This window comes from Equus quagga, chromosome 5, assembly GCF_021613505.1.
Source record: "Equus quagga isolate Etosha38 chromosome 5, UCLA_HA_Equagga_1.0, whole genome shotgun sequence".
In the NCBI taxonomy this organism is placed as follows: Eukaryota; Metazoa; Chordata; class Mammalia; order Perissodactyla; family Equidae; genus Equus; species Equus quagga.
Genome location: NC_060271.1, coordinates 138,415,879 through 138,440,243, shown reverse-complemented (window position 1 = coordinate 138,440,243; position 24,365 = coordinate 138,415,879). Strand labels below are relative to the sequence as shown.

Below are 24,365 nucleotides of genomic sequence, written 5' to 3'. Positions count from 1 at the left end.
ACATCTAAGCTGAAGTTCTGCGTTGATTACAGATTATGAGACAGAGAGAAAGTTGGGAAATGGTGACTGGGGAATCCAGACCCCTGAGACTTCTTGGAGTTGATGCTCCACCTGTTTTTTTTTTTTTTTTTTTGACGTGTGCTTTTTTTGGTGATGAAGATCGGCCCTGAGCCAACATCCATTGCTGCTCTTCCTCGGTTCCCCTGCCAAAGCCCCAGCACCTGGTTGTACATCCTAGTTGTAGGTCATTCTAGTTCTGTGTGGGATGCTGCCACAGCATGGCTTGATGAGCGTGTCTGAGATCTGAACCTGTGAACCCCAGACCCCTGAAGCGGAGTGGACGAACTTAACCACTATGCCACGGGGCCAGCCTCTGACGCTGCCCTTAAACAAAGAGCCCTTGGGTCTGAATTCCTAATTGGGAGTCAGAGCTATTGCAAATACTAGAAGCGAGCAATATGTTGTTTTTATTAGTAATCAGGGACACTTTATTGTCTTCATACATTAATTAACCAAGAGTTTCAGAGAAAACTGTATTATTTGAATCACTAGTTAAATGAGTGATAACCAGGGAATGGTTTTTCTTTTAATATTTATTGAAAATCTTTCTGGAACATTTAACCAGAGCCCTGCCTTGGTAATTAGTGCATGATGACAATTCCCGAGTTTCTCCTGGATTCTTGGGGAGGATTCTGGGGTTTCGGGAGAGAAAGCAGAACATTCTTTCTTACCACCCACTGTCTGCAGACGTAACATCCAGTTCAGGAATGCGGCTGACTCCATAACAATTCCAACGGCTGCAGATTTGGGGTTCAGTATTTTTTAAAGAAAGCATTTGTTTTTCCTAAAAAATAAAAAGAGTTTCATAAACAAGCTGTGTTAAGTGAAAGGTTATTCCCTTTCTGTCCTGCTCGGTTGGTTCTGTGTCATCCAGGTGAACTCTGGTTAGACACAAGGACGATTCTTGGAGTCACGGAGAGGAGAGTGGCGCCCTTCCCTAACCCTCCCACAGTTTCCACCCCCGTCCTGCCATATTCCCTGTTTGTATTTTACATGGTTGCTTATCATTGCGATTGATTATGATAAAAATACTGTAATGACTATATATAGTTGGAAACACAAGTTTCTGATATTCCCATATGTGTATCCATGAAACAGACATTGGTTGTGGATGGCAATACAGTTTAATGAGGACTAATTATGTCTTTGGAGAAGCAATGGCATGTAGTTTTCATTCTCTAATGATCTGTGAGGATAAACTCCACTGAAAATTATTCCTGGGCCATGAGTGAGGAGCCAGATATGTCAGGTGTGGAAGGCTGAAGACCGAGCATGGACACAAGCTGATATCTCAAACCATCCGGGCGTCTGGAGTAAAGGAATTTGATGTGTTTCCAAAACAGAAGCTTGGCTGCTGAGCTTTCTCAGCAAAGAATATTGATACCCACAGCATTTATTATCGATATGACTGAGTTGGCAGAGCTGAAAAAGCTATTTCAGGAAGCCAGAGGGTGGACAGAGGGAGGCACAGCCAGGGCACTGTCATCAGAGAGGACGTTGAGTCGCAGCGTTCATGAGCCAGGGACGATGGAATGTCCCCCTGCAGACAGACGTGCGCAGGAAGAGCCAAAGGAGGGATGAGGTCCTCCCAAGTGTGTGTCTGCAGTTATTTTTGATCTGTTCCCAGAGAGGCTAGAATGAAAACAATGCTTTCATTTCTTTACTTTTTTCTTTTCTCTTCTCTTCTCTCCTTTCTTCCATTTTTTTTATGAGCGTATACCGCAGGCTGGTAAGTGGGTCCATTCCAGAAATGAGGTACTGCTGTTGCTGTTGGTCTCTGGATGACATCTTTGGTTTGGTTTTGAGTCCACGTGGCCCTGTCTGCAGATCGACCACATTCCCACTAACAGAAGGTGCAGCTGAACTGAATCTCGAGGCAATGGCAAGCAGCAAGCGCCTTATCATTCTCTTGCCAACGTTTCAGAGATGAAGAATTGAGGGTAGAGATGATAAATAACGTCCCCACCGCCACACAGCTCGTGGTGGCAGGCCTCCAGCATGTGGCCCAGCTCTCAGAGGAGCACTGAGGAGTTGGCATGTCTGAGAGGTCACTGGTGCCTCGATGGACCCCTTCTCTCCGCTTCATAAATCAACCCCCCTGCAGTAGGGGGTAAGCCGTGTGGAGGTCATGCTTAGAAATCCTTCTAGGTCTCAGCAGGGGGCTCTTCTGAGGCCAGGGAGACAGACGAGCCTGGGGCCAGGAGAGAACCCTTCTCCTGAGACGGGTGGGGAGGACGCTCGCAGGGCTGAAGACAGTGTCCGCCTTGCTCAGAGTTCAGTGGATTCGGTCAGAACAGGAAGCAGCAGAAGAGCGCAACCACTGCTTCGTTCCCTCGTGAAATGGGTCAGGCCGTCCACAGGCCCAGGGACCCTTCACTGAACCCAGTGGAGGCTGAAGAGCGGTCAACAGCCTCGGTGGGGGGAGGAGCCCTGATGTGTAGCATTTGCCTACTAACGTGGTAAAAATATTCCCACCAGGCCTTATTTCCAGCTGCCCACATGCCACCAACTCTCTGGCCAGATGCTGAAAATCTGACCGTCAGCTCTCAGGAGCCACATCCACGCACACGGGCGGGAAGGAGCCCCAAGTCTGCAGTTCAGCCCGTTAGAGAATCAGACTCCAATACAGGAAGGAGGCCCCAGCTGTGTGGGGGTGGGAGGGCATCTGGAGAAGCAGAGAGTCGTTGTTCTTGAGCTGAGTCAATCGACTTGGTCTTGACAAATTTGTACCATCTGGGGGGACGGGGAATATAAGAAGTGATTTCTAGGAACAACTTGGAGCAGTGAGCACGCACCCGTGGACTTCCTTGTTCCTTGCCTGCTGACCTCGAACAGTGGCTTCAACAGGAGAAGCACTGTGGGGTCAGCAGGGCTGGGCAGTGCACCCGTTGGAATTCCGGGTCTGGACTCTGGAGCAAGGTTTGGGATGACAGCCTGGAATGCTCTCGGCATTCCACCATGCAGCTGCCAGCAGCTCAATTAATAGCATCCTGGTGCTCTCGCTCAGCCTGGGACCTCTCTGGCTATAATGTCATCATTTTCTCATTTTGAGGAGTAAGAATATGATGAATCTACCAAATAGAACATAGTCAGCAACTTCCACGTCTCCCTCTTGCGGTCAGTAAAATGCTCACTCCTCAGCACGGGCTACCAGGAGGGTGTGCCAGTCATGTCCTGCCCCCTCCAGATTTAAGACCAACATAACCCAGCCAGGTCCCCACCCAGCCACCCCAGACTGCCTTGCACTTTCTCATCTCCCAGCCTTTGTCTGATTCTGTTTCTTAGCTTTTCATCCTGGCAGTCGTAGCCTTCCTTTCGACATTCGTTTGGAAAACATTCATCAAACGTTTGCTGTGTCCGCAGGTCTCTCTGCTAGTGCTCAGGTCTCTCTGTTATGTTGGGACGTGGGATGAGTTAGACATTTGGGATTAGAGAAAGAGATAAAAACACACAGCCTCCCATAATACTACATGGCACGTGCGACAAAAGCCCGGGACAGAGGATCCCGGAGCACAGAGAAGCCGAGCGACTGTTTCCTGAATGCCTTTGGTTAGATTACAGTCTGCTCTGCCCGATGATAGTTCTGTCGTGGTGACCTCTCTTTTCTTAGAGATACTCTGTAATCCTGTGTCTCCCACTTCTATCACAGTAACAACACCAGATGCGAGTTCCAGACATTGAACTCTGACTTTCCATCTCTGCATTCTCCCTGCGCCGGCTGACGGCTTTCCTCCCTTTCTGTTGTGCAGCCATCACCATGATTCATCTCAGAAACCTTTGCATCCTCCCAAACTGAAACTCTGTCCCCATTAAACACTAACTCCCCATCCCGCTCCCCCAGCCCCTGGCCCCCACCATCTGCTTTCTCTCTCTGTGAATTTCCCTATTCCGGGTACCACATATCAGTGGATTCATACAATATATGGCCTTTTGTGTCTGGCTTCTTTCCTTTAGCATAATGTTTCCAAGATCCATCCATGTTGGAATATTTAACAAAACTTCATTCTTTTTTTGGCTGAATAATATTCTACGATGTGGATGATGCACCATATTTTATTTATCCATTCATCTGTTGATGGATGCTTGGGTCTTTCACCTTTGGCTGTTGTGAACAATGCTGCAACGAACATTGCATACAAGTATCTGTTGGAGTCCTTTTCTCAGTTATTTTGGGTGTATACCTAGGAGTGGAATTGCTGGGTCATAAAGTGACTCTGTTTAGCTTTCTGAGGACCTGTTAGAGTGGTTCCACTGCAGCTGCACCGTTTACCTTTCCACCAGCAACGTATGAGGGTTCCAACTTCTCCACGTCCTCGCCAACATTTGTTATTTTCTCTTTTTCTAAATTATAGCCCTCCTAGTCGGTGTGAGGTAGCATCTCATTGTGATTTTATTTGCGTTTCCCCAATGATCAGTGATGCTGAGTTGATATTCTTTGGAGAAATGTCAATTCAAGTCCTTTGCCCATTTTTTTTTAATGCAGCAATTTTTTTATTAGATGGAGTGAAAAACAAAAATATCTCAGTCAAGGAATATGAAAACTCTTTCAAAAATAGTATAATTTTGTCATTAACATTTTTTATTAAGATTATGATAGTTTACAACCTTGCGAAGTTTCAGTTGTACATTATTATTAGTCATGTTGTGGGTACACCACTTCACCCTTTGTGCCTTCTCCCCACCCCCCTGTCCCCTGGCAACCACCGATCAGTTCTCTTTGTCTATATGTTAACTACCACCTATGAGTGGAGTCATACAGAGTTCGTCCTTCTCTGTCTGGCTTATTTCACTTAACATAATACCCTCAAGCTCCATCCATGTTATTGTGAATGGGATGATTTGTCCTTTTTTATTGCTGAGTAGTATTCCATTGTATATATATACCACATCTTCTTTATCCAATCATCAGTTGCTGGGCACTTAGGTTGCTTCCACGTCTTGGTTATTGTGAATAATGCTGCAATGAACACAGGGGTGCATGGGACTTTTGGAATTGCTGATTTCAGGTTCTTAGGATAGACACCCAGTAGTGGGATGGCTGGGTCATAAGGTATTTCTATTTTCAACTTTTTGAGAAATCTCCGTACTGTTTTCCATAGTGGCTTCACCAGTTTGCGTTCCCACCAACAGTGTATGAGGGTTCCTTTTTCCCTACAACCTCTCCAACATTTGTCACTTTTTGTTTTGGATATTTTTGCCATTCTAACAGGTGTAAGGTGATATCTTAGTGTAGTTTTGATTTGCATTTCCCTGATGATTAGTGATGATGAGCATCTTTTCATGTGTCTATTGGCCATCCGTATATCTTCTTTGGAGAGATGTCTGTTCATGTCCCCTGCCCATTTTTTAATCGGGTTGTTTGATTTTTCGTTGTTGAGCTGTGTGAGTTCTTTATATATTATGGAGATTAACCCTTTGTCGGATAAATGACTTGTAAATATTTTTTCCCAATTAGTGCTTTGCCCGTTTTTTTAAGTGGGTTGTTTGTCTTTTTGCTATTGACTTTAAAGAGTTCTCTGTATATTCTGGATATTAAACCCTTATCAGATATTTGATTTGCAAATATTTTCTCCCATTCTGTAGGTTGTCTTTTCATTCTCTTGAAAATGTCCTTTGATGCTTGAAAGTTTAATTTTTTTTTAAAGATTGGCACCTGAGCTAATGTCTGTTGCCAATCTTCTTGTTTTCTTCTTCTTTTTCTCCCCAAAGCCCCCCAGTACATAGTTGTATATTCTAGTTGTAGGTCCTTCTGGCTGTGCTTTGCAGGACGCCACCTCAGCATGGCCTGATGTCCACTGCCATGTCGGCATCCAGCATCTGAACCAGTGAAAGCCTGGGCCACCGAAGCGGGCCTTGTGAACTTAACCATTGGGTCATGGGGCCGGCCCCCAAAGTGTTTAATTTTGATGACGTCTGATTTATCTTTTTTTCTTTTGATGCCCAATAAGCAAGTGTTCAGCTCCCTGGTTCATGACACGCTGACAGCTCACGGTGGCAGCCTCGCTGGCCCCACCCCCACCCCGCCTGAGCGTCACGTGGACACAGGAACGGTTTATAGCTAGTCTTGTGTCTTCCAGACGGAGCGTGAGGGCTTCTTGCCAGCTCGCCTTCCGGTTGAGTGGAAGACTTGGCCCTTCTCGTGAGGAAAAAGATGGGCACGTTGTGAAGGAGGTTATTTTTTCATCTGTGGTTTTCTAGCTGATGGATATCAGGACAGCACACACAGCGGCGCCTCAGCTGTGTCGGCCAGAGCGGCAAATGCACGGTGACCAATACCCACCACCGCCCAAGGCCTTTGTAGAAACGACTCGGTGGCTGCTGGGCTGTCTTTCTTTTTTTAAAATTCTGAGTGAATCTCTGAACAGCTACAGCATCTAAAGTGCTGTGAGACTGTTGACCGGGTGTGACTGTGGGCGAGGGCTCGTGCAGTCTGCCCGGCTCTCACGGCCAGGAGCAGGCAGCTGCCTTCGAGATTTCCAAAAGCACTTTCCTTGCAAGACCTTGGTGTAAAAAGTAAATAAAATGAAATAAGTAAATCTGCCATAAGCCTAAACTTGCCACATCCATCCTAAGTGAAAAGGAGCCATTACCTGAGGAAAATGAATTTCATCTACCCAAGCTTTTCTGCATTTATGGGACTAAAAGAAGGATTTACACATTTCTGCTTCCCCGCTGACATTTCTCACGGAAACAAACACTGGAAAACCAAGACGAGTGGTTTGTCCCTGGAGAGCTGTGCTGTAGGACGTGATGCGAAGTACCGAACAGAGGTGGTCCACTCGGAATTCAGTTGTTGTAAACACCTCGCTTGTCTCCATTGTCAAAAAGGCTGCACAGATCCACCCTGGGGGTCCTGAGTGCAAGAGCTTCCGTCCATGCCCTTCCCTGGGCTCCTTCTGAAATGAAGGGTGTCCTTTCCCACTTCCCTAAGCAAACTGGGCTTGACACGCTTGCTTGCAATTCAAGATTATAACTGCAGCCATGCACTGCATCACGACGCTTCAGTCAACGACAGACTGCCGCGACCACGGGGTCCCGTGAGATTAGCACCACAGAGCCTCGGTGTGCGGTGGGCTGCGCAGTCTAGATTTGTGTACGTGCACGCTGTGATGTTCGCATGACGAGGACATCGCCTAATGACGCACTTCTCAGCACGAATCTTATCATCAAGCGGCGCGGGACTGTCCGGCATCTCTCTCCAGGTGGGATCGATGTCACGCATCCCCCACGTTCCATCTGCGTAAGCCCCACCTTGGAGGCACGAGCTCATTTGATCCCCAGGTTGACTCTGAAATACGCTCTGGTACTTGGAGGAGCAAGAGAGCCTGTCGTAATGACAGAGTGGGGCTAATGCCCAGCTTTTATCCTCTGCAACATTACGGCTGAAACACTGACCGGCTGTTACTCTTTTGCAGATGTTTGCTGTGTTCTGTGTGAGGCTCCACTCTGGGGCTTCCTCTCGCACAGCCCTTGTCAGTGGGAGGGGCTGGCCCGCCTGCAGGTGACATGAGTGTGGAGGCGGCACCCTTTTGTCCTTGTGCAGGGTCGTTTGGTGACTCGGAGGTTGGAGCTGTTTTCCCGATGGCTGAGGCCATGGGCACATGATGTACAGAGGGGTGAAATTTCCACGCTCACATGCACGGTTAGCAGAAGTAAAGAAAACAGGTGAGGCCCTGCCACACACAGCCCCACGTGCGCTGCAGCCCCCCGAGACTGGGGACCCTCCTCTCCCTCTCCCAGGGCATGGCCCATGGCTCCCAGCTTCATGGGAGACGGGATTCTCTTCCGCTCCTACGCAAGAGGGAGAAGGCAAGAGTTACAGAGAGCGGACAGCAGTGCTCGCGCGCGGACTTCTCTTCTTCATCCATTCCTTCTCTCAGGGGCCTCCTATGCGCAGGCTCCGAGGAAAGCCCAGACAGAAACTCAGCTGGGACTGGCAGGGCAGACCCAGGACAGACTCCTGCACAGGGCGGGGACAGGACGGTGAGGTGGGCCAACAGGCAGATGCACCGCGCGAGTGAGTCAGAGAATTCACGTGTTCCTCCTTAGCTGACAGACTGGAAACTTAAAGCCATGTGCCATCCTCGGACTCGCTGCCGCAGATGTGGGGGGTTTACGATTTTCCTGCTCTGCTCCCGGGTCTCAGAGGTAAGCACCCAGACAGGACGGAGGGCACGTGTCTCCCTCAGTCGCCTCTGACAATTGGCTGGTGTTCCTGGTCCTCTTCTAGCCCCACCACCGAGAAACTGGAGCCAACAGTTAAAACCAACACCTCACATCTGTCCGAATTTACTGATGTGGGGAACACGCTGCTGACCCCAGTGAATGCAGACAAGTGGTTCCAGGACCCATGGATGCTGTTCTGCTTTTCCCCTGGAACGTGGGACGTGGGGGTTGTTTATGCAGACAGGTGACCAGCCCGGCATTTGGGTAAATGAGAGCATTCCCCAAGCAGCCTGTTTACTAAATGCCATTGGTAATCCTCTCCAGGACGTGGAGAGCAAACATCTCATACTAATCGAGGAGAAATTCTCTCACCAGCTGGGTTGCAGTTCCTCTCTATTCTGTGCAGCTGCTCTCCTGCTCGGATATAATAAATATTAAATGACATGCTGTTGTACGTGGCACCTCTTCAAAGAGATGTGATCACTCTATGCTTTCAGCCACGAAGAGTCCAACAGGAAACATGTCTCATGTAATTGCACATGTTCACAGAAAATGATCCAGTTCAGGGCAAGCCCCGTGTGGTTAAAGTTCCATGTGCTCTGCTTTGGTGGCCCAGGGTTCACGAGTTTGGATCCCGGGTGTGGACCTACCCTACTCATCAGCCATGCTCTGGAGGCATCCCACGTACAAAGTAGAGGAAGACTGGCATAGATGTTAGCTCAGGGCTAATCTTCCTCAAGCAAAAAGAAAAAAAAAAGAGGAAGATTGGCAATGGATGTTAGCTAAGGAGACTCTACCTCACAAAACAAACAAAAAGATCCAGTTCATGAAAAAGCAATACATGAAAACTCTGACGTAAAATTGTTTGCCTAAAATTGAACACAACAATGTTTAAGTATTACTTGCATTAATTATAAGAACACTAGTTTTGCTATTCCTTCACATTCTTGCCTAAATGGGAAAACAATTTTTTCATCTATTATTATTAATAATATATTGAATTAACGTGGAACTTCTTGCTCTGAACTGATTCCAGCTGATTTTCTTCCCAATGCTTCCGTAGCAAAATACCCCCAATTTACAGGTGAGGCACCTGGCGCAAAGAGGCTAAAGGATTTGCCCAAATAATAGCTGCCATTTTTTTTTTAAAGATTGGCACCTGAGCTAACATCTGTCGCCAATCTTTTTTTTCTTCTTCTTCTCCCCAAAGCCCCCCAGTACATAGTTGAATATTCTAGCTGTCGGTCCTTCTGCTTGTGCAATAGCTGCATTTTTTAATGTTTGTATTGTACTGGGTTTCACAGCCATGTCTCTCTAAAGTCGTCCTGTTCGCAGTGACTCAAAGGAGTTAGACCCAGAGAGAATCACTCGAGGCGTCTTGAGTCCGCCTCCTGCATTCGGTCCAGTGGGGCCCTGGTCCTTCAACCCTGCCCCTGAGCTCTGTGCTTCCCTGGGCACCAGCGTCCTCCGGGGGCCGAGGAGCCTCCTGATTCCTCTTCTGGAGAGTGAGGCTGGGCGGACACACAGCCGCTGGGGTGGATGCGACTCACGTGGAGACTAAGTGCATTCGGACTTCTCGTGTGTTCTGTTCTTCTAGCCAAACGACAGCCCGTAGCCTTGGACTAAGGAATGAGACTCTGAAAGAGAGACTCTTTAAGACTGAAAGCCTCCTTGAGGAGGGAGTCACTGCAAGTCAGCGCGTTTACTCTCACCTCTTTTTTAAGGGCTCTTCAGGGAAGGAGAAAACGCTTGCTCAGAAGAGGTCAGGTCCTGGCTCCCAGCCTGTTGTGAGTGACATTCGTCTCCGAGTGTGTCGTTTGCAGCAGCTCTCAGCTCCCGAGACAGACGCGCCTGTAACTCTGTCTGGGGCTGATCTGGGCCGCAGGAGGCCAGCAGGAAGGGTGGGCTCTCTGCTTGGCCCCTCCTTCCCCGGGCGCACGAAAGACCACCTCCTCCCACTCCTGCCTGGCGGCCCTCTCTCCGAGAACCCCCAGCCCATGAGCCGTGGTCCAAGGAGGCCCCCCAGGAGCCCCCGGCCTGGGAGCCCCCAGCCTGGGAGAGCCGCAGGCTGGGATGGCACCTGCTCCAGCACGGGCGGCGGTCAGCGAACAGCAGCTCCGCGGTGGCGGCTCCAGGGCGGTCGGGAGGAGGCGGGAGAAGGGCCCTGGGAGGCCGCAGCATCCTGGGCTGAGGAGGGTGAAGAGGGCTGGCTCTCGGCCCTCGCCCCACCAGGTGCCACCGAGCTGACAGGGGCAGGCCGGGACGTCCGGGTGCAGGCATGGACCCAGCGTGCACACTCATCTCCAGGGGCAGGACCCCGGAGACTCCGAGGAGAGGGAGCCGGACGTCGCGGGCTCGGGGAGGAGAAGCCGGGTACCCGTTGGGCGGAGGTACCGGGCGCAGAGGTGGCGCAGTGCTCAGCCTGTGCTCACGGCCCGGGCGTGCCTGGGGTGAGCGCGTGGGCTCCTGCGAGGAACGATGACGTGGTGCTTCTTGCTGGTGGGAGAATAAGGGTGCTGTGGAGCAGATGGTCCTGTTCTCAGTTTCATGTCACCCTTGGTAATTTGAGAACTAAGATTTTAAACTTATGAGTGGACCCTTTTGTAGTTGAACCAAAAAAGAAAAGAAAATTCTCAGAAGAATATTATGTGTTTGGGGGAAATTACTCTAAGAACACGATGCTAATAGAAGCGCTCGAAAGGCCCAGGTACACGTGTCCACACAGGTCTCCCCTGGACAGAGGTTACGACATGTGAAGAACAGGTTCAATTCTTCCAAAATGGCCAGGAACGCCGGGAAGGACATGTTTTTAAGACGAGTCTCCCCAGAATCCATATAGAAGATGTGGATTCATTCCCTCAGGGGACCTTCTGGAACTGCACCGCCCCCAGAATAAACCCAGAATACAAACAAGGACGTGTCCTCGGAACTGCTTGTGTTAAAGGGGCAGCTCTGCAAGGATCCCCCGGAACGTGAAACCCGGGGTGTAGATGCCTGGAAAGGAGCCCATCGGCTCAGGTGACTTCACAGCAGACTCGGACCCTGAAAGCAGACGCCCAGCGCTGTGGCCTGTGCCTGCACTGGACACTGGTCTCCCCATTGCTTCCGGAAGCCTCATCCCTTCCCAGCGGTCACCCCCCACCCCCAGAACAGAGCAGCCACGTGCTCCCGTGGCCCTGCCACGCCTTGATCATCCTGGAGGCGCCTTCCAGGAGGAGTTGGGGTGGTGGGCCCCGCAGGAGGGCTGGTCCCAGGAGGACACCCCGAGACTTGGCCAAAGCCCTAGGCAGGGGTGCATACAGGTTGAGAAGGGAAGCGACACCAAGGGAGCCATGGCCCTGGCCTCCCGTCTCCTCCAGGCCCCTGCTCCTGGGTCAGCGCCTTACCAGGTAACCGTGGGGAAGGGGCTTTCTTCAGCTGCTGTCCCCAAGCACACCTGTCCCACATGTAACAGACACTTATCGAGTCCAGGAAACGAGGGAATGAGAGAGAACCTATGAGTGAGGGGCGGGTGGGCGACAGGAACCCACCCTGCCTGGGGACAGCCTAGAGGGCAAAGGTCGAGGTGGGACTTGGGAAAGCCCAACAGGCACCAGTGTCTGCTCAGATACCAGGAACACAGGCACTGCGGTGTCTTTCCATCACGTCACCATGCCTGGGGTTGCCTCGTGCCTCCTCTGAGCCTTCATGGGACCCTGTCTGACTCCCACCACTGTCGTCCATCTGTCCCGTTCGTGTGGACTTTTACTGCATTTGGTGATCTTCTGGGCTCCCCTGTGACCTCAGCCGCACAGCAGCGCCCCAGAGCCGTGTCCTCCTGACGGGTTTCATCCAAGCGGTGACCTGAGTGGACAATTGTCCAGTGAACAGAAGCAGCCAGCTTCGTCCATGTCCATGCACTGAGCTGTCTCACGCGGTGCCTGCCAGGGGAGCCTTCATTCTTCACAACAGTTGCTGATGTGTGTTACATGCGTCTGTTGCCTTTGCTGCACCGTCTTCAAGTGCACGGCTGCTTTATCATCCCCAGGACCCCAGGGGAGAAATGCTGTGGTCACCTCAGTCTACTGGTTGTGAGGATGCGGCTCAGGCAGCTGGCTTGCTGTGGTCTCAGGATGATCGCCTGTGGAGTCAGAGCTGGAACCCCACAGTCCTGCCACAGAGACCAGGCTCCGGACGCTGGGCCTTCCTCCAGGTCCCTCGCCGGGTGAAGAACTCATTTCAGACGGTTGGTAAGAAACAGGGCTCCCTACATTCTCAGATCATGGAGCCCGTGAACAACATGGCCTGCACTTTCTAGTATAGGGAGAGTAACACCACTGCCTGGAGCCAGTGACCCTGGTTCAGGACTGGGAAGCCCCTGAAGCAGGAGGCATTTTCTCAGTTGGGGGGAGCGAGCTGGGTCCCCAGTGCTCCTGAGTGGACCTGGTGACGGGAGCAGTGACCCCGCCCTCGTCCACTCTTGGAGCAAGCTGCCCTGGGCTAATGGGCTGTAAACCCGGGTGCCCGTCAGGTCCGGAGAGGCCGCGAAGGCCCCCGTGGTCACAGGGACGCAGGGAGCCATCCACTTGGATCAGCCGCCATCCTGCTGGGCACCCGGCCTGGTGCTGGGAGTGAGTGAAGTCTGACAAGCGAGGCCGAGGGTCCATCTGGACACTGTGTGTCTGAGAGTGACAGGAGCGCGGCTCTGGGCACGGGCTCCCGTCTCTCACTGCCCGCTGTCCATGACGCCCAAAGCACGTCAGACAGCATTTGCAATGATTATTTATTTCTAAAAAACTGAGTTATGAGCCTTTTTTTGGATAATAAATCATGGTGTCTGTTTAAAAATTTATTTTTTTAATTAAATTTTTAAAATTTTATAAAGAAAGGAAAGGGTGGCCCTTTTAAATGATCATGAGGCTTGGGGAGCCTGCTAGACTTGCCTGCATCCTGGAGCACCCACTCACGCCCCAGGCCCGTGCAGAGCACCAGAGGCCGTCCTCCTTGACCCTTGGTCTAAATTAAGGTTTCACAATGCCTGGTGCTTCCACGTGGAACAGACACAGGAGGCGACTTCACAGGAAGAGAGGGCGGTTCTGCCTGGAAAGAGACGGAGGGAATTTGCACGTAGACACTTAGTTCCTGCGGAGTTTTGGCAAAGAGTTGATTTCATGAACTTCTGAAAGAATGAGTGACAGCGTCTGTGGGTGAGTGGGGGCTGGACACAGGTCGCCCCACAGCGGGCAGGTCTGGCCGTGTGTGCACACGCTCAGTGAAGACTGTCCCTGCCTGCCTCGTAAGTAAAGCTGCCTACATGGACTCATTTACATTTTATTAGCCGTTTTCTACATCTCCACGGTCCTTTATGCTGAGGTTTGGCAATCTATAAATAACAATATACAATGCATGAAGGACTGGATTTCCCCCGCCAGCTCTGCATGCGTGCTTCTGAAGTGCGGGCACGTTGATGCTCCAGCTGACGGACTGAGTGAAGACCGAAAACTTCGTTTCGAAGAAACATGGCTAACATTGACGAGAGAATGGGAGAAATGAGCCCAAGTGTTGCATTTTCCTAAGTCAGAAAGTGGAGGTGCCAGTGCCCACGGGGTTCCTAGTGGCTGCAGAGCGCCCTGACAAGGGCAGGTGGTAAGAGGCCGGCCTCAATAGATGTGACTTGACGCCTGGCCTACAGGACTCTGCTGATTTTTGACAGCCCACAATAATCTGAAAATGTCTTCCGTAGTATGCTAATATATTTATTTCTGTTTTTACTTTTTAGCATTAGTTTCAGCTTGAAATTTTATGTTATTGCTTCAAGAAACTGACTTTGTTCAGGCAATAAGTGTAGGAGCTATTTGTCTTTGTCAGAACTTGGAAATTTCCTAACAAATTTTTTGCATGAGCAGAAAAAATCCAGCCACCGGGCTCTTCATGTCCTTGCTTCCTCCCCTTAGTGTGTGTGTGAGTTAGCCTGGAGCTGCCACGAATTGCAAGGACTGTATTTTCTGAAAACAACTCTTCAAAGTGCAGGCGTTCATCTTTAACACGACTGTCTCTGGGGGACACGGAAGCGGGCCAAGTGATGCGTTCAGAGCTGTTTGGAGAAGTCAAGATTTTTGAACATCCTGGCAAGGTAATAGTGCTGAGCTTTTGTATAAATAAAATTTATGAAGTTGTAATTCCATTATTTGCTGAAGGAGAAAAGGTGGTTTAAAATGTGAGCCAGAGAAACAACCAAGGAGAGTTTATGGCCCAGAGCAGATGGTGTCAGAAGAGAAGACTAATGGAGCAACCTTTAAAGGTTACAGATGAACTCTGTGAAGGAAGGCAGAGCTGAATCCAGCCACACGAATCTGAACTGGACAGAAGAACGGGAGCATGGACCCAGGGGAGTTCCCAAGGGGATGGGAGGTAAGCTGCCCGTGTCAGCTGGCGGTGCCAAGTTCATCTCTGTCCCCACAGCCTTCCACAGATGGCATCGCCTCCCGTCCCTGTCCCACCTTCCCCGGGAAAGCACGGCCTCACTGGAACTCTCTATTTTTCCAGCCACAGCCCACTCTTCTTGAGCTTTCCCATCTCAGCTGTTCCATGCTCTGCCCAATGACTCACCAGGAGCTGAAATGCACCTGTCACGGCCCCTGCTGCCCCTGCCTTCTTCTTCAGTCTGCCAGGCAGGTTCAGGCCCCCCTTCTTGCCCTCCCATGTGAATGGAGCTCTGCCCCGTCTTGTCTTCTTCCTTCCATCTAAAGGTAGATCGTTATCTTCGTCATGTGGACAGGATCATGCTCTCCTTGCTCACCTTCCATCCATGGCTCCCTGTACCCGCTGGGTGAGGTCCAGGGCAGCGTCAGCCCCCAGCAAGCCCCCTCCCCAACAACTCCTGGTCTCTCTGAGCTCACTGCTCACTCCTGTTTCTGTGCCTTGGTGCTTGTTCTTCCAGCCCCACCTATAAAAATCCAATTACTTGTCCAAAAGTTGATGCAAATGCCAAGTTATGATCAAAACTGTGTTCCAGTCAGTTCTCCTGGCACCTGTGCGTTTCTGATTGTGTGTTAGGTGCTGGCCCCTCTGCTCCCTGATCTCCTTGGGCAGGATGACGTCCGTTTCCCCACGGGTCCCCTCAGGGGCACCTCGCAGTCTAACATGCCCACCGCCCACCAAGCGTGAAGACACGTTTCCACTTGGTCGGTCGGGTGGGGCCTGAGATCCTGCATTCCCAGGAAGCTTCCAGGAAATGCTGACACTTCAGGACTGCTCCATGTAAAACTTGGTCCCTTAGAGTTTCTTCTGGGACATTATGGAACCCAGTCGAAGTTGTGTGATATTCAGTAAACGAGACAGCAAGGGCCCCCTGCACCACGGGTTAGATCCAGGTTACAGGTGCCAGTTCTGTAGCTAATCGGCCTTGGCACCTTGAAAAACTTATTTAAGAGCCCTGAAACCTCCATTTCTTCATCTGGAAGATGGGGTTGCGGCTTTGCTCTGTGTGTCCTGTCTCACCTTCGACCTTCGAGACTGAGGATGCGTAACGAATGTGATGGCGGCAGCTTAGGGAGGAAACCAACACTGGTTGGCACTGATGTTAAACCAGAAGCCCCACACTTTTCTCCGCCTGCCTCGTTTACTCAGCACTGCTGTGCTGAGGGTGGGCTAGGAAACCACCCAGACTCCAGCTCCCCCCGCTCAGTCCTGTGCTGCGTCTGGGCACACCCTCCTGGGAGAGCCACAAAGTGCATTTCCAGGAATTTTGCCAGCCAGTTATTAAGCCATTGGTAGCTTGAAACTGACCCTGGAAGTATTTACACCACGGCAATCAGCGAATGCTACAGGTCAGAGCTACCTCCGTCACTCCACTGCCTGGGCTCCAGAGTCAGCAAGTGGAGGACCAAGATCTGAATCCCAGTGTGTCAGCCTCCATTCCTGGGGTATTAGCCTTGTACTATAAAAATCAGAAGGTGGTTGGCCCCGATCTGAGTCCCCTGCAAGACAATTCCTGGTGAATTGAGCGCTGGTCTTGGTGATTGCTTGTGATTGTGATTGTCGTATCACATCCTGCATTTTTTCAGGGGCTTTTTCTAAGGGAAATTACAAAGTATATTCATTTATTCTAGAATGCATTCATTTATTTAACAATCGTCTGAAGTACAGCTTTGATCACCGAGTTCCCATCGCTTCCCTGTTGAGCCCATTGGGGAGGACCCTGGTGGCTGCAGCTGGCTTTGAAATGCAGTCTGTATCCGAATTGCTACGGATGAGTGCAAAGGGTTCTCAGAAAAGGTTATAGACTGAATGTTCCCCTCCTGCATAGGGTCATTAGATGCAATTAGGGGAAACTGAAACCCTAGGGTGGCTACTGTTCCTCGGAAGGGGTGTCAGTCATCTCGCAGACAGTTTTTTACGAATGTCTGACAGCTAGTGCACTGAGATGGAAATATGGATAGCGCAGTAAAGAAATGTGATTTCTACTGGAGGAGATTTATTGAGGACACGCAGAGGGTATTAACGTTGATATGTTGATTGGAAGTGTCACTCCTGAGAGAGATGGAGCATACCTGAGCATACAGATTGGGAGAAAAGAAATGTTTTCTCCAGTTTGGGCGACCTCATTGTTCATGTTTTGACAAGCCCAGTATAGATCCTCATGGCTTCTTTAAAGTTTTACCTAATTAGGGAAAAGTTTAAGGTATTAAAACACTCAAAAGATGATAATTGTGCCAAGTCGTGGATCATACTTAAAACCATGATTTCAGCCGCCGTGAAATAGTAAAAGACTTGATAACAATCTGGGTCATTTGGACAGATACATCGCAGAGGACGATCGGAGTTCAATGGCCTGGAACCCGCTGGCAGGGTGTGGGCTCCAGGTCCATGCTGCCCAAGTTCTCCGACCCTCAGCTCTTGGCTGAAATGGGGACTGTTTCCACCTAAAAGGTGTTGCATGCTGGAAGTGTGATGGACTGGGATGATGCATGAAGAGAAACACTTTGGAACTACAAAGCAGTTTAAAACCGTATTTTTGAGGGTTGCAAACATGGCGGGGTAGCAGTCTCATGGATGGTAGGATGAGGGAGACCCCGGTAGAGTCCTCTTCGTCCACCGTGGTGGATGTTCTGTAAAGCCTCAGTTTCCCGTCTGTGAACTAGGGAGAGTCGTGCCTCCTGCAGTGCTGTCTGGGGTTCAGACAGCCGTGCAGCGGCCTGGCCAGGGCCCACGCAGAGCACTCACACTGGGTAGTTTTCATTCTTTCTTTCTCGAGTTATTGCCGTTTAAACTATCCTTATGTGACCTGGGAACTCGTGTAATCCTTCCAGGACTCAGAATCCTTTCTTTTTTATTGTGCTTAAAAACCATGTGACATGAGACCTACTCTCTTAACAAATTTTTACGTGCACACCTCAACAGCGTCAGGCACATTCACATTGTGGTGCAACAAACCCCGAGAACTTTTTCATCCTGCATAACTGAACTGTCCCCGTTGAACAGCATCTCCCACTTCTCTCCACCCCGGCCCCTGGCAACCACCACTCTACTTTCTGCCTCTTTGAGTTGGACTCCTCTAGGGACCTTGTATAAGTGGAATCACGTGGTATTTGTCCTTTGTGACTGGCTTAATTCATTTGCATAAGGTTCTCTAGGTTCACTCGTGTTGTAGCCTGTGTCAGAATTTCCGTCTTTCTTAAGGCTGAGTAATATTCGATTGTGTACGTCTGCCACATTTTCTTTATCCCATCATCAGTCAGTGGACACTTAGGTTATTTCCACTTCCCGGCTATTGTGAATAATGTTGCAATGAACATGGGAGTACAAATATCTCTGAGTCCCTGCTTTCAATTATTTTGGATATTTACCCAAAAGTGGGATTGCCGGATCATATAGCAGTTCTATTTTTAATTTTTTGAGGAACTTCTATCCTATTTTCTATAGCTTTTTTTTTTTATAGTGCACCATTTTTCATTCTTACCAGCAACACAAAAGGGTTTTCTTTTCTCCACATCCTCACCAATACTTGCTATTTTCTATGGGTTGTTTTGGTTTCTTTTTGGATAAGGCGGTCCTAACAGGTATGAAATGATATCTCATTGTGGTGCTATCTCACGCCTCAGGTGTGAGGTGGTAATTCATTCCCCTTGTAATTAGTGGTGTTGAGCATCTTTTCATAAACCTGTTGACCATGTGTATGTTGTCTTTGGAGAAATATCTATTTAAGCTCTTTGCCCATTTTTAATCAGGTTGTTTGGGGATTTTTGCTGTGTGGTTGTAGGAGTTCTTGATATACTTTGGACATTAACCCCTTATCAGGTATGTGGTTGCAACTATTTTCTCCTATTCTGTAGGTCACCTCTTCATGCTGTTGACTGTTTCCTTTGCTGCACAGAAGGTTTTCAGCTTGATGTGGTCCCGATTGTCTATTTTTACTTTTGTTTCCTGTGTTTTTGGTGTCATATCCATGAAATCATTGCCAAGACCGTTGTCGTGAAGCTTTCCCCCATGTTTTCTTCTCGGAGTTTTATGTTTTACATTGAAGTCTTTAATCCATTTTGAGTTGATTTTTGTGACTGGTATAAGATAAGGCTCCAGTTTTCTCAGCACCATTTATTGAAGAGACTAGCTCCTTTCCCCACTGTGTATTCTTGGTGCCCTTGTCAAGGATAAGTTTGCCATATGTGAGTGAGTTTATTTCTGGGCTCTCCATCCTGTTCCATTGATCTGTATGTCTGTTTTTATGCCAGTACCACACTGTTTTGATTACTATAGCTTTGTAATGTTTTGGAGTCAGAAAGTAGGAGGCCCCCGGCTTTGTTCGTCTTTCTCAAGATTGTTTTGCCTATGCAGGGTCCTTTGTGGTTCCATATGAATTTTAGGATGGATTTTATTATTTCTACAAAAAATGCCATTGGGATTTTGGTAGTGATTGCATTGAATCTGTAGACTGCTTTGGGTAGTATGGACATTTTAAGAATATTTAGTCTTCTGTTTCGTGGACTTGAAATGTCTTTCTGTTTATTTGTGTCGTCTTTAATTTCTTTCAGTGATGTTTTAGTTCTCAGTGTGCAGATCTTCCACATTCTTAGTTAATTTTATTCCTCTGTATTTTATTCTTTTTGATACTATTGCAAATGGGATAGTTTTTTAAATTTCCTTTTTGGATTGTTCATTGTTTGTGTATAGAAATGCAACTGATCTTCATATGTTGATTTTGTATCATCCTACTTCACTGAATTCGTTTATCATCTAAGTTTTTTTGTGGAATATTTAATCTTCTACCTATAATGTCATGTCATCTGAAAATAAAGACAATTTTTACTTCTTCCTTTCTGATTTGGATGCCTCTTATTTCTTTTTCTTGCCTAGTTGCTCTGGCTAGAATTTCCAGTGCTACGTTGTATAGAAATGGCAAGAGTAGGCATCCTTGCCTTGTTCTTGATCTTAGAGGAGAAACTTTCAGTCTCTCATCCTTGAGTGGGATGTTAGCTGTGGGCTTGTCATAAATAACCTTATCATATTGAGGTAGCTCCCTTCTGTTTCTAGTTGGTTGAGTGGTTCTTTTTTTTTTTATCATAAGTGGGTATTGAGTTTTAGTTTTTCCATGTCTTTTTTCTGTTTAGCAGTACTATTAAAAAAAAACCAAAAACCTCAATCCTTTCAACCAACATGGGTCATTTATCTTCTCTCCTTCACATTTGTGAGCACAGAAGATATGCTATCCCTCCTGTCCCCACAGAAAAAGTGTGTTAGTCATCAAGGAAGTCACCTGTGTTGCTCTCCATCGCTGCTGTAATCAGCCACTGCACATTGAGTGGCTTGCAGACGTACGTGCATCTGAAGTTCTCTAGGCTCCTGTGACACTGGACTGAAGTCACGTGTTGTCAGGGCTGCACGCCTTCTGGAGGCTCCAGGGGACAATCAACTGTCTCCTCTTTTCTGGCTTCTAGAGGCTTTGTCGCTGTGCCGGGCACCTGGCCGTGCCAAGAAGGCTGGTTCCCTGGAGCTCCCAACTGCAGCCACATTCTGGTTGGAAACGTCCCTCCCCCTCAAACTCTCAGGACCTTGCGTAGAGCCTGGACCCTGGGCCACCTGCCCAGCCTGTTCTTCCATAGAATTCCCTGGTGTGTCAGTCCCACCAGAGGGAGTCAGGGCACACAGGGGTGGAGGGAGGATAAGTGAGTTCTGGCTCCATCCTTTTATTTCCAGAAGGCCCTCAGGGTCTGCATGGGAGGAAGGAGCTGCAAAGCTGAGGGAGGTTTCTTGCCTTATCTATTTAAATGCTTTATATTTGCATGACTAAGAGACGCCAGTCTATTGGATTTTCCCTTTACTTGAATAAAAAAATCTGTCCCTAGGAGCTTTTCTTGCCTCCTCTCCACAAACAGAAGAAGTAAGCACAGGCTGTGCCATTGACCCCACCAGACACAGCGCCATACGCAGATGAGGGACCCTTTCTTGCAGGGGAAGAATGTGTGATTAGGTTTTAATATCTCCTAAGAAAGATCCTCTAAAATAAAGAGAACAGAGGTGCCCATGGCCTGTGGGAACTGGCTGTGCAGAACAGTTCCGTCAGCCCTCTTGTCTGCCGTGAATGTCCCAAGCCCGTCTGTCCCTTCAGAGTTGGTCCCTTTGGAGATCAAGGTCACCCGAAGGCTGGCCCTAGGGACACATTCTAAGCCACTGCCCCCCAGCACTGTCTCCACTCTGTCCACTCTGCCCTGTCATTCCTTAAACTTATCCTGCGCGGGGAAACTGAGTCCTTCCGTCCAGGGCTGGCTCCTTTCTGGATTTTCCCACTGAGCCTCAGACAGTGAACCTCTCAGCATCCTTATCCTGCCTTGGGGACCAGCATCGAGCTTTGAGTAGGTGTTGTGTAATTTCTTGTCCTAACAGCGTATGATTTTGTGGTGGCATCAGGAATGTGCCTCGCTCTCCACCAGGAATGAGGAAAGTTTCACCACAACGGTCTGTCCTGTGAAGTGCGTAGCTCGAGGTTCTTGCAGTTCTGCTGCAGCGGTTCCCAAGAATCCCTTCCTGACGCCCTGTCTTTAGAAGGTCAGATAAGTCTGAGAACCAAAGCATGTAGTGTCGCTCGCGGAGAAAGACGATATGATTAACTTTGTAAGGGTTCTGTGGATCCTGCAGTAACGAACACTATTTGTCTTCCTTTAATCTACTTTCTCTCCAAACCCATTTGAACAAATGATAAACAAATGACAAGCAATAGGGTATACTGGAGCATATGAGGAAGCCATAAGATATTGAGTAAATGAGGAAGCCATTTGGTGTAAAACTAATTCATCCTGAACTCGTCTTTCCAAAGGGCCTGACACGGCCATTGAGCATGCACTGTACATCTGCTTTAACTATTTACTGTGTCCCAAAGATCAGAACAGTGCCCTTAAGGATAAGGATGTCACTTCCCCCATGTCAGCATTTCGTTAAAGATTAGCATCTCTCCCTAAATTCAGGATTGATTGTTGATCTGCTGCATTCACCTTGTGACCACCCACTTTGAGACCACCGACCTGCTGTGTGCACCAAAGTGCTGTGCCAGCAAAGCAATGTTGTGACTATTGTAAAAGGGGCATTCCAATCACATGTGATATGTGCTCTCTGACGGTATATAACCACTGTGTACACCCCACTTCCTTGGAGTGCTCCTTCCTCTGGGAAAGGACTCCCCTGGGCTATCTGCTCCTCAGATCTGGCTCATAATAAACTCACCCCAATTTTGATTTATAGATTGGTTATGGACTATTTGCATCAACAGAACAAAGAACTCCTTTTGTAAAAATAATTTTATTTGTTCACTTACTCATTTTTTTTGTGAGGAAGATTTGCCCTGAGCTAACATCTGTGCTTATCCTCTTTGTGTATGGGATGCCTCCACAGCATGGCTGTTGAGCGGAGTAGGTCCGCAACCAGGATCTGAAGCTGCAAACCCCAGGCTATTGAAGCAGAGCACACAGAACTCTAAGCACTCAACCATGGGACTGGCCCCCAAAACTCTTTTTTCTAATATAACACTTATTACTATCAGACAAATTTTGGGAAGTGCTGCTCTGCTGACACCATCACATTCCAATATGCCTTCCTAATCCAACATGGTGGGTTCTCCGTCCCCATCTGTTCACTGTTCTGTTGCATGCCCAAGGAACCCACGGTCCTGTCTTTCTGCAGAGTCCAAGTGTGACAGCCTGTGACAGACGTGCACACAAGGGCTTGAGAAGCACAATAGGCAGTGATGGATATGCAGAGTCTTAGAATTCAGTGTGAACATTCAGTTCCCACAGGATGTTGTCAGATCTGTTTTTGCCCAGCTCTGGTTGCAGAGTTGTGATTCAGGACAGCCTTGCTGGTAATATTTGGTTAGAAAATCAGCCAGACCAGACATAGTGTGGCTTGATCTCTGGCTGAATCAAGGCTGTTCTGTGAAACATTCACCCGGTTCCTGCTTATTCAGTGTCCTGAAAAAGATAGAATTGCATCTTTAATTGATTCCTGGATTTCAGCACTGTTGACCGAGATCTGACGTGGAATTTCATGGTGTGGTTTCACTGTGTCCTGCTAGCACTGGCAGAAATTTTGCAGTGTGGCTTCAAGGTCTGAGACCCCAATTGTCATCGATGTCGCATCTGGATCTCTGCATAATGCTGGTGGCGATTGGCTCCTTGTTACAGTGTTGTGCTATAAGTTTTTTGGGAGTTTGAAAAGCAATTTCCAATTTGCATAGGTAAAGCCAAGACCCTGAAGCATAAAAGATGTGGACATTATAGCCCTTTTTTCAGAAGCTCAGTAATTACTGAGTACTTGGAAATGCATACATAAATTGAATTAAGTGTGTGTGAAATTTGTGAGAATCTTGTGTTTCTTCCAGACAGTTACTTTGTTCTCCTCTCTTCCAGGGATAAATCACAATGAATCAAAGATTCTGGTACAGTCTCAGGGTGTGGGTCTAACTAGTGGGTCCAGCTTGAATTAGAGTTCGGTACAGGCACTGGGCAGCTTCTGGATTCTGCAGTGACGGGGGTGAGGGTGTGAGTAACAAGTGAGGCGGTGGTTCTCCAGGAAACTACTTAAATATCATGAAGCTTTTGCAGGAGGTTGAGCATTTTGGTCAACATCACTCAGAAAAAGTCAAAATAAACAGTCAGTCAACAATAACCAATTGTGTAGCTGTCAAAGTTAAGATGGTTCACGTGCAAAGGAGAGATTTAATTCAAAGTAGAATGAAGAAAAGGGGGCTCCTGGGGTTCCTGTAACTGGGCCATCCAGGCACCTCCAGCACAGCGACCCAGCGTCACCCGAGGCGCTCTGTCCCTCTCTCAGCCGGGAGTCCCTCTGTGCTGAATTCAGCCTCCCGCAGGCCCTCTCTCTTCACTGGTGGCAAGCTTCGGGTGTGTACTCCCCACCCAGCCACAGTGAAGTGGAAACCCTGGCCTTCCTCTCCTGTCGTCCATGTCGACCTCCCGCGGGGCTCTGGCAGCCTACCTGCATTCTATGCCCATCCCAGGACAGGAGCAGCTTCCAGAAGGAAGGCACGCACAGCAGACCGAGAGAGGGACCGAGGGGGACTTCACATTTAAAGGAACTTTGAAGTCATTTTTGAGGCATCAAATCTTGGGTCACAAAGAGCTCAGAGAAGCCCAGATGGGTGGCGGGAAGGGTAACTTTCAAAGCGTAACCTGGAAGCCGTTGGTTTCACTCTGGTTCAGCTCTGGGTCCATCCTGCCTTGCTAGTTGGGGTGGGGACTTACGTGGGGGGTTTGCAGGAACAGAAACGGTATCAGTTTGTGGCTCACCTTTGCTTCTAAATAGCATTTGAGATCTTTAAAATGGGGAAGGAGGGATCCAGGATTTTGAGTATTTTTTATTTATTTTCTTCTTTCCTGACGGGGGCACCACTTGCCTCCATGAGCATCACTTCTTATTTCTCCCGTTGGCATGGCAACAGGCTGGGGAGGAACAGAAGTCGCTCCTATGTCCCCATACCCCACGCACTCTGCTCATCAGCACCACACAGCTGTTGGCTGTTCCTGTCAAGGATGGTCTTTGTTGTGAGGTGAACATGCATGCACATATGTGCACACACACAATGCACATGCAAGCGTGCATGCACATGCAAGGCACACACATGCGCATAAACATACAGGCACACATAGGCACAGGCA

The 24,365-nt window shown here is 48.8% G+C and overlaps 1 protein-coding gene across 7 annotated transcripts in view; it reads left to right on the top strand.

Annotated features, from left to right (window-relative positions):
- SNTG2 (syntrophin gamma 2) overlaps positions 1-24,365 on the top strand; it is a 319,099-nt gene that overhangs the window by 293,632 nt on the left and 1,102 nt on the right. The window lies entirely within an intron of this gene.